This window comes from Dama dama, chromosome 1 (genome assembly GCF_033118175.1).
Source record: "Dama dama isolate Ldn47 chromosome 1, ASM3311817v1, whole genome shotgun sequence".
Taxonomy (NCBI): domain Eukaryota; kingdom Metazoa; phylum Chordata; class Mammalia; order Artiodactyla; family Cervidae; genus Dama; species Dama dama.
The window spans coordinates 42754715-42771018 of record NC_083681.1 but is presented as its reverse complement, the minus strand read 5'-3'; the positions used below and the strand labels follow the sequence as shown (position 1 = coordinate 42771018).

The following is a 16304-nucleotide window of genomic DNA, read 5'->3' as shown; positions in this document are numbered from 1 at the left end:
AGTTACCATCTGCCACTATACAAAGATAGCATACACTTCTTTACTATAATCTCCATGCTGCACATTTCATTCATACAATTAATTTATTTTGTAACTGGAAATATACACCTCTTAATCTCCCTCACCTATTTTATTCATCCCTTTACCACCCTCCGGGTTGGCAACCACCTGCTGGTCCTCTGTATCCATGGTACTATTTGTGTTTTATGTCTGCTCATTTGTTTCATTTTTTATATTCAACATATAAGTGAAATCATACAGTATTTGTCTTTATATGATTTATTTCACTTAGCAATGGACCACTTCGAGGTCCATCCATGTTGTCACAAACGGCAATATTTAATTTTTCTTATAGATGACTAATATATACTAATCACATCTTCTTTATCCATTCATCTGTCAATGAATGCTTCCATATCTTGACTATGGTAAATAATACTGCAATGAACTCAGGGGTGCAAATATTGTTTTAAATTAGTGTTTGTTTTCTTTGGAAAAATACCCAGAAGTGAGACTGCTGGATCAAACAGTAGTAGTCCTATTTTTTTTTTTTTTTTTAAGGAATCTTCATACTGTCTTCCATAGTGGCTGAACCAATTTATATTCCCACCAACAATGCACAAAAGTTCCATTTTTCTCCACATCCTTAGCAATAATTTGTTATTTATTATCTTTTTGACAACAGCCATTCTGAGGAAATAACTCATAGCACCTTTGATGTACATTACCTGATCATTACTAATGTTGAGCATCTTTTCATGTGCCTGTTCACCATCTGCATTTTGGGAAAAATGTTTATTCAGACCCTCTGCCCATTTTTTAGCAAGATTGTTTTTTTGATATTGAGCTGTATGAGTTCTTTACATATTTTGGACATTAACCCTTTTCAGATATGTCATTTGCAAACATCTTCTTCTACTCATTAGGCAGCATTTTCATTTTGTTGATAGTTTCCTTCACTGTGCAAATGCTTTTCAGCTTCACATAGTTCCATCTGTTTATTTTTGCCTTGTTTATCTTGCCTTAGCAGACAGACCCAAAACATAAACAAAGTCAAACAGCATACTGCACTTATTTTCTTCTAGCATTTTTAAAGTTTCAGGTCTTACATTCAAGTCTTTAACCCATTTTGAGTTTATTTTTGTATATGGAATGATTTATAATCTAGTTTGATCCTTTTGCATGCAGCTGTCTGGTTATCCCAGCATCATTTATTAAAGAGGCTGTAGTTTCCTCATTGTATATTCCTGACTCCTCCAACACAGGGTTCATTTCTAGGTTCTCTATTCTGTTCCACTGATTTATATGTCTGTTTTTTACCAGTAGTATACTGTTCTGGTTACTGTAGCTTTGTAGTATAGCTTGAAATCATGATACCTCCCAGTACCATTCTTCTTTCCCAAGATTCTTTTGCCTACTCAGGGTCTTTTGTATTTCCAAACAAACTTTACAATTATTTGTTCTAGTTCTTGGAAGATCCCATTGGTATTTTGATAGAGATTCTAGTATTCTGATGTGAGAGTTGGACCATAAAGAAGGCTGAGTACTGAAGAATTGATGCTTTTGAACTGTGGTACTGGAGAAAACTCTCGAGAATTCCTTGGAGAGCGAAGAGATCAAACCAGTCAATCTTAAAGGAAATCAACCCTGAATATTCACTGGAAGGACTCATACTGTTGCTGAAGCTCTAATACTTTTGGCAATCTGATGCAAAGAGCCGACTCACTGGCAAAGACTCTGATGCTGGGAAAGATTGAAAGACTGAGAAGGGGACAACAGGTTGAGATGGTTGGAGGGCATCACCAATTCAACAGGCATGAATTTGAGCAAACTCTGGGAGATGGTAAAGGACAAGGAAACCCAGCGTGCTGCAGTCCATGGGGTAGCAAAGGGTCAGACATGACTTAAGTGACTGAACAATAACAACAAGCCCTAACAACCTTGCATTTTACTCCCTTGCACACATTTAATGTTTTTAACATCATAATATATATACTTTTTCCAGTAGTCATGTATGGATGTGAGAGTTGGACTATAAAGAAAGCTGAGCACCGAAGAATTGACGCTTTGGAACTGTGGTGCTGGAGAAGATTCTTGAGAGTCCCTTAGACTGCAAGGAGATCCAACGAGTCCATCCTAAAGGAAATCAGTCCTGAATATTTATTGGAAGGACTGATGCTAAAGCTGAAACTCCAATACTCTGGCCACCTGATGTGAAGAACTCACTCAATTGAAAAGACCTTGATTCCAGGAAAGATTGAAGGCAGGAGGAGAAGGGGACAGCAGAGGATGAGATGATGGGATGGCATCACTGACTCAATGGACATGAGTCTGAGTAAATTCCGGGAGTTGGTGATGGACAGGGAGGCCTGGCGTGCTGCAGTCCATGGGGTTGCAAAGAGTCAGACACAGCTGAGCAACTGAACTGAACTGATACATACTTTTGTTTTTTGTATCCCATAGCTACTTAATGTAGATATAGATGACTTCCTTACTTTTGTCTTTTAACCTTCCTACTAGCTTTGTAAGTGGTTGATCTACTACCCTTACTGTATATTTGCCTTTACCAATGAGATTTTTTTCCTTTCATTATTTTCCCATTTCTAGTTGTAGTCTTTTGCACTTACAGAAGTCATTCTTGGAAACATTTCCTGGAAAACTGGTTCTGTGGTATTGAACTCTATTAGCCTTTGCTTGTCTGTAAAACTTGCTCTTAAAGATCAGGAAATGTAACCAACCTACGTAATATGTACAAGAAAGCGCAGAGAATTAGGCAAAATGAGGAAAGCTTTACAGGAAGCCTAACAGGATATTGTTGTAGGCTTTCCCCTTTCTTTACTTTAAATATAATATATGATGCCACTCCCTTCCGGCTTGCAAAGCTTTTGCTGAAAAGTCAGCTGACAGTCTTACAGAAGTTTCCCTTATATGCACCGAGTTGTTTCTACCTTGCTGCTTTTAACGTTCTCTCTTTAATTTTTGCCATTTTAATTTCAATGTTTCTTGGTGTGGACCTCTCTGGGTTGATTTTGTATGAGATTTTCTGTGCTTCCTGGACCTGGATGTGTGTTTCCTTTCCCAGTTTAGGCAAGTTTTCAGTTACTGTAACTTCAAATAAATTCTCTGCCCTTACTCTCTCTTCTCCTTTTGGAACCCATATGCTAATAATGCTTCAGGTTGTCCAAAAGGTCTCTTACACTCATTTTTTAAAATTCTTTTTTCTTTTTGCAGTTCAACTTGGTGATTTTCACTACTCTGTCTTCCTGTCACTAATCCATTCTTCTGTATCATCCAACCTACCATTGATTCCTTCCAGTGTATTTTTAATTTCAGTTATTGTATTCTTCAGATTTGCCTTTATATTTTTAAACTTTTTGTTAAACTTTTCACTGGGTTCATCCATCCTCCTGAGTTTGTTGAGCATCTTTATGATCATTACCTAGAACTCTTTATTAAGTAGACTGCCTAGCTCTACTCTGTCTAGTTAAAACCCATTTGAGGGTTTTAGCTTGTTCCTTCATTAGTCACACCTTATTTTGCCTAATTCTCTGTGTTTATTTGTACATATTAGGTGGATTGGTTGTATTTCCTGATCTTCGAAAAGCAGTCTTATGCAGGAAACATCCTTTGGGGCTCAGTAGCACACTCCCCTCGGGTCACAGGAGGTATGACCTGGGGTGCCCCAAATGCAGGCTGAGTGGGCCCTTCTGTTGTGGTGGGGTCGACTACTGCGGGTATGCTAGTTGGTGGGGCTGGTTCCTGAGCAGTTGGCTGTAGACCCTGCCCCACACGGAGGCTGCTGGCTGCTGGTGGGTAGGGCTAAGTCCTGGCACGGCTGGCTGTAGGGCCTGGGACTGGTGCCAATGGGCTGGTGGGGAGGGCCAGACCCCAGGGCAGCAGGCTGCAGGGGGCAGAAGTTTAGAGGACAGTCATGACTTGTGGTTGAGTGGGGTCACTGCCTGGGAGGTCCTGGGGTTGATATCACCCCACTGGTGGGTAGGGTCAGGTCCTGGACCAGCTGGTGGGTGTGTCTGTACCCCTCTATATGAACAGTTGGCTGCTTGGCCTGGGGAGGGCATGGTCCCAGGAATGGTGCCGCAGGGCTGGTAGGCAGGTAAGCTCCTGGTATTAATAGGCTAGAGGGAAGATTCCAAAATGGTGTTGCTAGCACCAGTATTCTCATGGTAGTCCGAGTTCCCCAAAATAACTGCCACTGGCATCCATGGCCCCCAAGGAGAGTCCCAGTTGCCTTCTGTCTCTCTGGAAGACTCTCTGAGATCAGCAAGTAGGTCTGACCCAGGCGAAGCAGGTGATATTTTGTATCTCTGCTTTGAGAAGGAAGTGAAGTCCCTTTCCTACAGCCCCTCCAGGTCTTCCCAATACAGGCCCCACTGGTCTTCAAAATTAAATGTGCTAGGGGGTCATCTTCCCAGTGCAGGATTCCTGGACTGGGGAGCCCAACATGGGGCTTGAACCCCTTACTCTTTGGAAAGAACCTCTGCAATTTTGTTTATCCTCCCATTTATAGGTCGCCTACCTGGGAGTTCAGGTCTTGATTATATTGCGTCTCTGCCCCTCCTAATATGGTTCCTTGTTTTATACCTTTGCACAGATTTCCATTAAAATAACTGCTAAATAAATTAATGAAATGACAAATATTTTATAAAGTCCAAAAAGTTTACATGGACACTACTACATCATTAACCATAAGACACCTTTCCTTCAAAAATATTGATTCTGCCTTCCTGAAAACTAAAAGCAAAGGTTATCTTTTTGTAAGAGCCACCTGATGGCTCAGTGGTAAAGAAACCACCTGTGGCTCAGAGATAAAGAATCTGCCTGCCAATACCGGATATGCAGGTTTAATCCCTGCGTAAGGAAGATCCCCTGGAGAAGGAAATGGCAACCCACTCCAGTATTCTTGCCTGGGAAATCCCATGGACAAAGGAGCCTGGTGGGCTATATACAGTCCATAGGGTCATGAAAGAGTCGGACACAACTTAGCAACTAAACAACATCTTTTTGCAAGGATCACCAGAGAATATCAATCTATCTTAGCCCCCACCTATTTTGCAACATGTTCTAATACCAAGAACATATGCCAGTTAAAGAATCTATAGTGGGATATCACACACTGGTTAAAGACTTTGATGACTGGAATTAGATGAAAGGACAGTACTGAATTTCAAAGTCCTGAAAAGAAAAAAGGAAAAAAAAAAACAACAACTATTTTTTGAGCTGAAAGTGAGAAATAATATATTTTGTCAGTTTCTGGGGGACAATGCTCAACAAAATAAAAGGTAGTGAATTTACAGAGTTGTGAGCCTTTCATCACCTTAAAACAAGTAGGGGAAATAGCTGTGTTTTCTTTTGAACTATACTTTCTAATCATTTTTATATGAATAAATGTTTATTTTTCTACTTGTTTTCTTATCTAGTGTAATTCAGCTTCAAAACAGGAATTTCTCTCCACCTGGACCAACAAAAGATAATATCCAAACAATTAACTCCGGTTCAAATAATCATGTCTACCACAGAATACTATTTCTTGCTCCTTTGTGATTATTTCCTAGGTGTTAAGAAGCCTTAAGAAAATTGTTGTTACTTGCATCCAGTTTTTTTTTCTCCTCTCCCCAAAACAATCAATAGTATCTATTAAACATATAGCCATGCGCTTAGGAACCCAATAAATCAAATTATGATCCATCTGTAATTTTTAAAAATTTTAGTCTGTTTTTATTTTCCTTGATGCTCACTTTACCCTCACTTAACTAAAAATCTTCAACAATCATGAGTCTGATCTATAAAATATATTGCACATCCAACCACTTCTCTGCACGTCCATTTCCAGTACTTGGTTCAAACCACTGTACTCTTTTTAATAGAGCTGCTTTATTAACTAAATGACTGACTACTAACTGAGTAGTAGTTTTCACTCTAGCTTAGTAACAGACTAGTAATGTGAGCTTTCTAAACTCTACACTGGCATTTCAATATTTTTTTCGTTAAGTTTAAAAACTGCTTTATGAAAATTTTCAAATGTTAAAAAAGAATAATTAACATGCTTATTTCTACTACTTAGACTTTAAAATTAAGATTTTGTCACAACTGCTTTCTTTTACTAAGATATAGCTGACACATGACATTAGTTTCAACTGTACAACACAGTGATTCAGTATTTGTATATACTGTGAAATGATCAGGTTCTCCTTTACTTTTATTGAAAGCACTTAACTGAAAATCATCTAACTTCCAAAAGGATTTGTAGCCAAGTTTGAGGATGATTTATTAGTTTCTCATTTTTTGAGAAGTATACAAAATGACTTTCAAAAACTTACCTTATGAATATTAATTACAAGTGTTATCCTTTCACTAGAAACAGGTTCTTTAATCAAATATACTAAAATGGGATGGGAAATTTCAAAAATATTCTTAAATTTCAATACACCTCTGATAAAACAATACTTTAACTTTTTATTTTGAAGTTATAGAATATGAACAACTTGAAGAGTATTTAGAGGCTTCTTATACTCTTTTCCCCCAATGGTTACTATTTATACAAATATAGTACAATATCAAAACCAGAAAGCTAACATTGGTGCAATGTGTATAGTTGTGTGTCATTTTAGCACTTGTATAATATTGTGCAGTCACCATCCAAAATGAGAAATAAAACTATTTCATCACCATAATGATGTTACTCCTGTTTCACCTTTATAGTTACACCGAACTCCCTCCCCCACCTCAACCCCCTGGCAACCACTAACTTGTTCCTAATTTGACCTCTGTAATTTTGTTATTTTGAGAATGGTATATAAATGGAATGGCATACAATGTACCTGTGAGACTAATTTTTTTCACTCAGCATAATGCCCTTAAGATCCATCCATGCTGTCAAGTGTATCTAGTTTATTACTTTTTATTGCTATGTCATGGTACACATGTACCTGAGTTTGTTAAGCATTCACTTACTGTAGGACATTTTGTTAGATATGTGGCCTGACTTCCACTTTGATTCCATCATGGTCAGAAGACATACTCTGTATGATTTCAATTTTTAAAAATTTTTTCAGATTATAAAATTTTTAACCTAAACAATTATAGATTTATAGAATATAAGTGTTCTATAAATGCTGACTATATCCTGTTGGTTGATAATATACCTTTGCTGATTTTCTGTCTACTTGTTCTGTGAACTGATGAGAGGCAGGTGCTGAATTCTATTCATTATAATTGATAATTTGTTTGTTTTCTCCTTCAGTTATACCAGTTTTGCTTCATATTTTTGAAACTCTGCTGTTTGATGCATATGCATTTAAAATTACTATTATTTATTGATGAACTGATGATATTTATCATTCTGCAAGTTTGTCTCTATCCTGGCAAGGATTTTTTTTCACTCTGAAGTCTATTTTACCTGGTGTTAACATAGCCCACCCTAGTCTTAATTAATGTGTGCATCAGGTATTTTTCCATTCTTTTTCTTTCAACTATCTTTTTGAAACTACCTACGTTATATTTGAAGTGATTTCTTATAGATACCATACAATGGTCATCCCTTTGTATAAACTTTTAATTGATATATCAATTTACATTTAATATTATTATATAACAGGGCTTACATCTGTCATTTAATTTTTGTTTCTGGTTGGTCCTCTCTATTCTACATTTCTTTATTTTATTTTTCCTGCCTTTGTGTACATTACTCAAATATCTTGTAGAATTCCACTTTGATTCACTGATAGTGTTTGCATATACTTTTTGTATAGATTTTGCAGTGGTTGCCCTAAGTATTACATATGTACCTAACATCGCAGTCAACTAGTATCAGCATTTATATAATTTGAGAGAAGTATATAAAAAACTCTGCCTCCCTTTATACTGGGTGGTTGTTGTTCAGTCGCTCAGTTGTGTCCGACTCGTTGCCACTCCATGGACTGCAGCATGCCAGGCTTCCCTGTCTTGCACCATCCCCCGGAGCTTGCTCAAACTCATGTCCACTGACTCAGTGATGCCATCCAACCATCATCCTCTGTTGTCCTCTTCCTTTATAGAGGGAGGGTGGCATAATTAAGAAAACTCAAGAAGAAAAGAAAAGTCACTCTCTATGGCTCCCACTGCTGCTGATGAGAAATCTGCTGTTATTCAAAAAAACAATCCCCCATTGCTTAGGTGTCATTTCTCTCATGCTGCTTTCAAGACTGTCTTTAGTTTTCAGAAATTTGACCACAGATGTACCTTGGCACAGATTTCTTTGGCTTTATCCTTTTTGGAATCCACTTGGCTTCCTGAATCTATAAGTTTGCATAAACTTTTGCCAAATTTGGGACTTTTCCCCTGCTATTATTTATTGAATAGTTTTATAGTCCTACCTTCCTCCTCTTCTTCCAGCATTCTGATGACATACACACCAGATCTTTTATATATTCCCACAGGTACCTGAAGCTCTATTCATTTGTTTGTCTTGTTTGTTTTGGACTATTCTCTCAGATGTTGAGACTACATAATTTCTTTTGCTCTATCATCATGTTCATGGATTCTTTTCTCTGTCCTTTCTAGGCCGCTGCTGAGTCAATCTATTGAGGTTTCTCTTTTTTAAAAATTTTCAGTTTTTTTTTTTAATTCTAAATTTTCCTTTTAATTCTTCTTTTATTTTATCTCTTTGCCAAGACAATCTATTTTCTCATTTGTTTTAAGTGTGTTTGTAACTGTTCATTAGGTATTTTTATGACAGCTGCTTTAAAATGATTGCCAGATAATTTTAACACCTATGTCATTTTGGTGTTAGCATCTGTTAACTGTTTTTTCCCATTCAAGTTAAGATTTTCTTGGTATTATGATTAATTTTCCACTGAAGCCTCGAAATACAAAATACTATGTATAAAATTCCAAATTGTTGTCAAATCTATTTTAGCCTATCTCCTCTGATAGTGCTCTGGCAGGGGAAGAAGGATACTGCCAAATTATTACATGATGCAGGTGGAAGTCCAGTTTCCCTACTGAGTCTCTGTGGATGCTATAACAGAAAGGGATCCTTGTTACTGCTGAGCAGAGACAGGAGTTTAGGCTTTCCACAAGGCCTCCATCAAAACTACTCTGATTGAAAAGGAGAGGGCTGCCTCAATGCTGCTATCTATGTTGCCTCTACTGACACCATGAGTGGTGGCCTCATTATGGCAGGTGGATAAAAGCCCTGACTCTCCAACAGGCCTCCCCTGACATCACTCCTGTGTAGACATCACTACTGCCAGGTAAGGGTAGAAGATAAGGCTTTCCATATGACTTCTAAGACACCAAGAAGTTAAAGGGGACTGATTCTTCACCACCCACACATGAAAGTCCTGACTTCAGTGAAAATGTTGAATTCCCACTCAGCCTTTTCTGATGCCACTGCAGTTGGGGTGGAGGTGTAGTTGCAGTTTTCTTCCTGTGGTGTTCAGATACAGTCGAGCGGTTACTATCTAAAAGTTCCTGTCTTGGTAGGCTCCCTTTGCCCTTTGTTAGACAGAACATGCTTTTCTCGCCTTTTTGTTGTTGTTTTCAATTGTGCCGACTAGCACTGCTGGGTTGCTGACTTCTACAACACCCAATCTGGAATATACAAATCAACAAAAAACCCAAGAGCTTACTGCCATGTTAACTCAAGTCTCTTTACCTTTAAGAGTTCCTTTATCAGTCTGCCTTTATGAATCTTATTTTAAAAAGAAAAAGGAAATAGAATGTCCAGAGACTTTGTCTATAATTAGTGTGGAGAATAAGGAAAAGTACATCTATGCTACTTTTCTGGAAGTATAAATGAAAATGATATTTTAAAATAAATGTTTAAAATTCTCTCAACCTCAATATATTTTAATTAAAATCTCCAAGCCACAAATTTGGTGCAATTTACAAAAAACATGGTTGCCTTATAACTCATTTGACAACACTAATAACTAGCAAATTAGTTAAACTGGGTTTAACTTCTACGAGAAAAGGTCTGAATTTGGCTTTTTTAATTTAAATAAAGGTGTTAATATTCACCTCTGTGACAATCAACTGTTTAATAAATAAATTCTGAGGTACAGCTGGAAGAACAGGGAAGAGGAGGGAAAGGAAGGACAGAGATGGCAGAATGTTGTGGAGATTTGTTACCGGGATATAATTTCATGGAACATTTAAACTCCATAAAGTACTTAAGCCTAGGGCTTCCCTGGTGGCTCAGACGGTAAAGAATCTGTTTGCACTGCAGCAGACGTGGGTTCGATCCCTGGGTCCAGAAGATGCCCTGGAGAAGGAAATGGCTACCCACTTCAGTATTCTTGCCTGGAGAATTCCTTGGACTGAAGAGCCTGGCAGGCTATATATAGTCCAGGGGATCTCAAAGAGTTGGACACAACAGCTACTAACACAACACCAAAGCTTAGAAGTACGCAAATCTGACTTTTTTCAGATTTGCTGTAACCTTCAGGTAAGAACAAAAGTAAAAATTATCCATCCCCTTTAAGCTCTGAAGTCTTGTCAACTCTGTACCTTTCCTTAAGAAACATTATTCCAAGATTTCATCATTGCTAATTCTGAGAAAGAAGCACATACTGAAGTCATCATTAGCAAGTAAGTAACCTGTGTGATAGGCATGAACTGTACCATTTCTGAATATTTTTAATGTTTTTTTTTTTTTAGTAATAAACTTGGATAAGGATATTCTGTGACCTGAAATATTGCACAAAAGCTTCTGATTTCTTATCATGTATCCTCCATTTAGATGTAAATTAATTTCCTTATCTGCTAGAGATTTGGGAATGTACTTTGGCTTTGTGTTTTTCAATATTTAAGGAGACTCTGCTATCAGGTCCTCCTATAATGTGAAAGCAGTACAAAGTATGACTCTCATACCTATTTTGAAAGTTAGGATTATTGGAGAAAGCTTCTACATCAAACAAAGCCACAATTTCTAAGAAAAATAACCTTATTTTTCAAGAAAAGTTTATACTGTATCAAAATACTTTTCCTTTTATCTATTTAAATTCCAAAGGTCACATTATGCTGTTTAGAAAACAGCTTCTGGTATGAAGTCACCATTTACCACAAAAATGACTTCTATATGTGGATGTCATAAATGTCAAACTATAATATCATAAAGCCATTATTGACTTCCTAGTGCTTCTACTACCAACCACAATAAACTTTAAAACTGATTTTAAGCAACCAATACAACTATTCTACTAGCCAGAAGTTTGAGGAAGTTTTTGTAATCAGAATTTATACTATTTTAAAACTGTTTACAAGTTGAGATATCTCCAAACAGAATTAATAATAATACTCTAAAGAAAAGTACCACTTGGCAATTCAATGATAGGTAACTGACACAAACACTTGGAGGGAATCATTCTGCAAAACTCAGACTGAACTGAGAAGGGTGGATACTATACTATAAGCAGCCATCAAGTATGTATCCAGACATGAAATATTTTGTCTGCTACAAAGCCAATAGTCTCATGATGAGTATTCACTTCATGAATTTTTATTAATTCCACTCAATCCTTGGCTACCCTATAAAATATTGATGTATTGGTCCCCATTCATAGGCCCCCATTAATTAGGCACTTTAGCCTTTAGGTAATTACACAAATTTCTGTCTGTAAAGAGAGATCAAAGAAAAGAATGGCAAGAAGAAATCTGTTAGCCTCCCAGTGATAGAATCCCATGTGAAATAATATGCAATGAAAGAAAGTAACACTGGTTATTACCCCTATTCTGAAGTAATCTATAAAAGCACTAAAATAATTAACAGATTTATAAAATGATACAGCAAACATGCTTTTTTTTTTCAAATTACAAATTTTTTTCTATAGTCATAACCACCTTTATTGTTCCATTAAAAAATACTTTCAGACGGCAAATATCTAAGACATTAAAATAGCACTGCATTTTAAGGAAACCCTGACAAAGGATTTTGGAACCCAATTCTGATATAAAATGGTAATAAACAAATATAAGATACAATAAAACAAAGGCTTAGACAAAACATATTTTTTTAGTTTCTAAAATGTTTTTTTTTTAAAGGCCATATTTGCTAAGATAACAGCAGAGTCACAAGTGTGCTATCATGCTTTGAAAGTCAAAAATATTTTTTAAATAGGAATAATCAAAAGTAAAAGCTCACAAAGAAAATGAACATAAACTCATAGAACTAATAAGTAATTTTAGCAAGGTTGCAGGATAACTACAAATCAATGATGAAGGCAATTATAGAAGATCTAAATAAATGAAAAGAAATCTGGGTTGATAGTTTTGTAGATCAATATTGTTAAAGATGTCAATTCTCCTTATAATGATCTACAGGTTCAAAGTAATCTCCATTAAATTCCCAAAAGACTTTTTCATAGATATCAATAAATGAGTTTTCAAAAATCCATAGAAATGTGTATCCCCACCAAATAATGTTTTCTGATCTTGATTTAACCTTCAAATTTGTTTCTGTCATATTCATGTTCTGTATGTTCAATATGACTACTTCACGTATGCACAAACAATGATAATTTTTATGTGTTCTATTGAGAGATATAAATAACACTGGCTACAGTCCATGGGGTCACTAAAGAGTTGGACATGACTGAGCTACTGACACATAGCTAGCTTTATCATTAGACCCTTGTTTTGACTATACTATTTCATGAAAACAAAAACAAAAATATAATCCTTCACACTGTACAAGAACTATGCTCCTGTTAGAAAGAATATTACAAATCTTTTATTTACAGAAAATTTAAACCAATTAATGAAGTATTAATTTCATTAATACTTTGGAATGAAGTATTAACGGCCCCTACCACCTTTGCAGCCATTTCTGTTATGACCTAATATCCCTCCAAATCCAAAATAAATAAATACTAAGTTTCAGACAACTTCGACATCCTATTTCAGGACTTTTGCTAAAGCAGTACAAATGCCTTTTCTCCTTAGCATATTCAAATTCCACTTATCTTCCAATTACTCTTACTGCATAAGTCATCTCAATATACAGTAGCTCATTTTTGCTTTTATTTCCAATATTCTTGGAGGTGGGTCATAGAGGATCCTGCTGTGATTTATGTCAGAGAGTGTTTTGCCTATGTTCTCCTCTAGGAGTTTTCTAGTTTCTGGTCTTACATTTAGATCTTTAATCCATTTTGAGTTTATTTTTGTGTGTGGTGTTAGAAAGTGTTCTAGTTTCATTCTTTTACAAGTGGTTGACCAGTTTTCCCAACATCACTTGTTAAAGAGGTTGTCTTTTGTCCATTGTATATCCTTGCCTCCTTTGTCGAAGATAAGGTGTCCACAGGTTCGTGGATTTATCTCTGGGCTTTCTATTCTGTTCCATTGATCTATATTTCTGTCTTTGTGCCAGTACCATACTGTCTTGATGACTGTGGCTTTGTAGTAGAGTCTGAAGTCAGGCAGGTTGATTCCTCCAGTTCCATTCTTCTTTCTCAAGATTACTTTGGCTATTCGAGGTTTTTTGTATTTCCATACAAATTGTGAAATTATTTGTTCTAGTTCTGTGAAAAATACCGTTGGTAGCGTGATAGGAATTGCTTGAATCTATAGATTGCTTTGGGTAGTATAGCCATTTTGACAATATTGATTCTTCCAATCCATGAACACGGTATGTTTCTCCATCTGTTTGTGTCCTCTTTGATTTCTTTCATCAGTGTTTTATAGTTTTCTATGTATAGGTCTTTTGTTTCTTTAGGTAGATATACTCCTAAGTATTTTATTCTTTTTGTTGCAATGGTGAAAGGAAACTATAAGCAAGGTGAAAAGACAGCCCTCAGATTGGGAGAAAATAATACCAAACGAAGCAAAAGACAAAGGATTAATCTCAAAAATATACAAGCAACTCCTGCAGCTCCATTCCAGAAAAATAAATGACCCAGTCAAAAAATGGGCCAAAGAACTAAACAGACATTTCTCCAAAGAAGACATACAGATGGCTAACAAACACATGAAAAGATGCTCAACATCACTCATTATCAGAGAAATGCAAATCAAAACCACAATGAGGTACCACTGCACGCCAGTCAGGATGGCTGCTATCCAAAAGTCTACAAGCAATAAATGCTGGAGAGGGTGTGGAGAAAAGGGAACCCTCTTACACTGTTGGTGGGAATGCAAACTAGTACAGCCGCTATGGAGAACAGTGTGGAGATTTCTTAAAAAACTGGAAATAGAACTGCCACATGACCCAGCAATCCCACTGCTGGGCATACACACCGAGGAAACCAGATCTGAAAGAGACACGTGCACCCCAATGTTCATCACAGCACAGTTTATAATAGCCAGGACATGGAAGCAACCTAGATGCCCATCAGCAGACGAATGGGTAAGGAAGCTGTGGTACATATACACTATGGAATATCACTCAACCATTAAAAAGAATTCATTTGAATCAGTTCTAATGAGATGGATGAAACTGGAGCCCATTATACAGAGTGAAGTAAGCCAGAAAGATGAAGACCATTACAGTATACTAACACATATATATGGAATTTAGAAAGATGGTAATGATAACCCTATGCAAAACAGAAAAAGAGACACAGATGTACAGAACAGACTTTTGGACTCTGTGGGAGAAGGCGAGGGTGGGATGTTCAGAGAGAACAGCATTGAAACATGTATATTATCTATGGTGAAACAGATCACCAGCCCAGGTTGGATGCATGAGACAAGTACTCGGGCCTGGTGCACTGGGAGACCCAGAGGGATCGGGTGGAGAGGGAGGTGGAAGGGGGGATCGGGATGAGGAATACATGTAAATCCATGGCTGATTCATGTCAATGTATGACAAAAACCACTACAATATTGTAATTAGCTTCCAACTAATAAAAATAAATGAAAAAAAAAAGATATAGTAGCTCAAATTAAGTACTCTTTTATTATGTTCATGGAGCATGTGGATGAGGAATTTGACAGTGCAGGGGCAGAATGCTATTCTCATTCAACTGAACAAAAGTCAACAGAGAAGTTTCAGATCACAAGATTTAAGATTAGCTATTTCTGGAGAATAGCCTTACAGAGGGAAGAGGGGATATTTAAATGTACATTTAGCAATTTAACATTTTAAATGTACAAGTTGACTGACAGGGTTTAAAACTTAAAAAAAAATTAATTGTTTTAACTATATTGATATGTTGTGTTTAAATGAATATATTTTATTGACTAAAACTCTCTAGATTACAAAAATTATTTTTTAAGCAGTTCAACTGGAAATGCTTCACCTTGAAAAGAAATGATGATCTGTTATAATTCTACTTTAAAAACAAATGTCCCACATTTTGCACCTGGATAAAACAGCTCAGTCTTAACAGACACTTCAAAGAGAAACAATCATAAATATGGCAGGTATGAGATGGAGGCATTGATGGTGTGGTGTGGTGGATTCCCCCCAATTAAGTCCATATAAAAATGTCAATTGCTAAGTAAAAACAAGAGCAGGCATGAAATGGGAGGATAAATAACCAAATAAGGATAGAGGCAGAACTGGAGCAATTACCTAATGTATTAAATTCACAATCACACATGACTAAAACCTTTTGGAATTGGGCTGAAATCATTACAGAAACACTAGTCAGCACTTCTCATTAAGACGCTTGACAACTAAAGGGCTCCTCCCAACTTTCTAGGCTAAAGGTTGGAATGCATCTCCCTTAGAAGACAGCACATTAATGTGTAATCATCAAACCTAATATTCTGATATACATGATCTCTAACCTTCAAGGATTCAATGATATTTGAAAACATCTACATTCAGCTATGCATACACATACCATACTTACTTAACACCTATAAAAATGTCCATTGTATAGTTCAAGTTGTAAAAAGCTTTTCTGTATTAGAAAATCCCTTAGCATGCCTTTGCTCACCTAGACCCCTCTCCTCTGCTTCCTTCTTCTACAGATTAGGCAGAAAGACCATATATCCCTGACATGAATTCCATATACCCCTGACATGAATTCCATATACCCCTGACAACTTTCACTAGCATTCCTTTCCTCCCAAGAAACAGCACACTTAAAAGGGGTGTGAAAACAATAAAGTGCTACCCAAACGTTATTACTGCACAGAGCTCATTTTCCTAGGTACAAGAACAATTCTCATTCAAAGAATCCTTTATAGATCACAAAGTATGTAGCAGGAAATTAATTGGTTTGTCAAACAAGTTAGTTAAAACAGAAAATCATAAAAAGTAATAAACACCTCTGATATTTTTAACTTGAAGCACGTAAGTACATCATTTTATAATAATGAGAAAACTTAAGGTTGTTTAGAAGAAATATTATTTGCAA

At 36.5% G+C, this 16304-nt stretch overlaps 1 protein-coding gene across 5 annotated transcripts in view; it reads right to left on the bottom strand.

Annotated features, from left to right (window-relative positions):
* Window positions 1-16304, bottom strand: part of SBF2 (SET binding factor 2) — a 489641-nt gene that overhangs the window by 344319 nt on the left and 129018 nt on the right. The window lies entirely within an intron of this gene.